Source organism: Asparagus officinalis, chromosome 4, assembly GCF_001876935.1.
Source record: "Asparagus officinalis chromosome 4, Aspof.V1, whole genome shotgun sequence".
Classification (NCBI taxonomy): Eukaryota; Viridiplantae; Streptophyta; class Magnoliopsida; order Asparagales; family Asparagaceae; genus Asparagus; species Asparagus officinalis.
The window spans coordinates 89,507,506-89,509,014 of NC_033797.1; positions in this window are offsets into that span (position 1 = coordinate 89,507,506).

Genomic DNA, 1,509 nt, shown 5'->3' on the forward strand with positions numbered 1-1,509 from the left:
ATTTTTAAATATTAAGTATATTTAATATTTATATACTTAATATATTTCATTTCTATCATTTAATTAAAAATAAAATGAATGTAATATAATATTAAATATTTGTAATATTTAAGGAATGTAAAATAATAAAGATATCTAAGTCAATATTAAATATTTAATATATTAAGTGATTACATAGTATTAAAAATATTTCATTTAAAATGAATTAAATAGAAAAATACAAATATTTTAAATTAAATTCAATGAATGTTAATATATAAATCATTTAAGAATATGTAATATTTTAAAATTAAATATATTTAATTTGAAATATATTAAATACTTAAATAATTAAAGATAAGATTAGAGAGAATCCATAGAATGAGATCACAATTCACCAATTTTAATTTAGACTTTCTCTAGAAAAGTTCTTATTAAAAACTATGGAGTTGAAATGGAGTGCGGATTTTTAAATTCTAATCTTAATGACCATCCTACATAATAAATAATAGTTTAAAATGAAATCCAAATCCTAATCCTAAACCAATAACACCCTAAATTAAAATCTAATTTTTTTTTGAGTCGGAATCAACAATTATCAACTAATAACCCCCTATAAGGTATTCCCGTATATAGTTTTATATTATATCTTTTAAAGAACACTATGATAGCATTGTGATAAAGTAGTTTCGTAGTTGTCTTTCAATTACTCATTGCCACCTGCATTTTATCTCTTTTTAAAAGGGTAAATTTCACAGAACTCTGTAACTTTGTCTCATTCTAATATTACCCCCTAAAGTTTGGCTCATTACAAGAAAAATACCTGCACTTTATAAATGACACTTATCTCACTTTACCTTTGGGACTTGTTATTAAACTCAGCTAACATTTGGATATTATTATTATTATCATTATTTTACCTAATCTCCGAATGCCGTGAACCCTAATTTATAATTTACATGGACAGACATAAAAAATCTAAAAAAATTAAAGGGACAGCTGGCATCCCATTGGAGCGAGCACAATAAAGAAAGAAGAAGAAATAGGGCTCAAAATCATAAACGATTATTTGTGCGTGTCGGGTTTTTTTTCTGGGGGGAGGGAAATTTGTGTTTTGCGAAATATACCCCTTTTAAAATAGCTAGAGATTGAGACGTTCAGTATTGTCATTGAATTTATTTAATTTGTTGGTGCATAGTGACAAGTTAGGGCTAAAATACCAAATTTGTATATTTATACGAACGCATTTACCAGTTTGTTATTTAAAAAAACCCCGACGACAACAAGACATTAAAAATTGACCTTTTTGTCAACAAGTCACATTCTGTTCGCCGGCGACCAAAACTCAAAATCTCGTGGCTCACGTGGCATTTAAAGGGGTGACGTGGATGATGATTTGGCAGTTTACTAAAGAAAAGGCGGGAAATAACCGAACAAAAAAGCCCTAAATCTCCAAATCAACCCTAATTGCCAGATTCCCCCTTCCCCCTTCCCCCCCCCCTCAAATCGACAGTTGCAGAGAATCTCTCT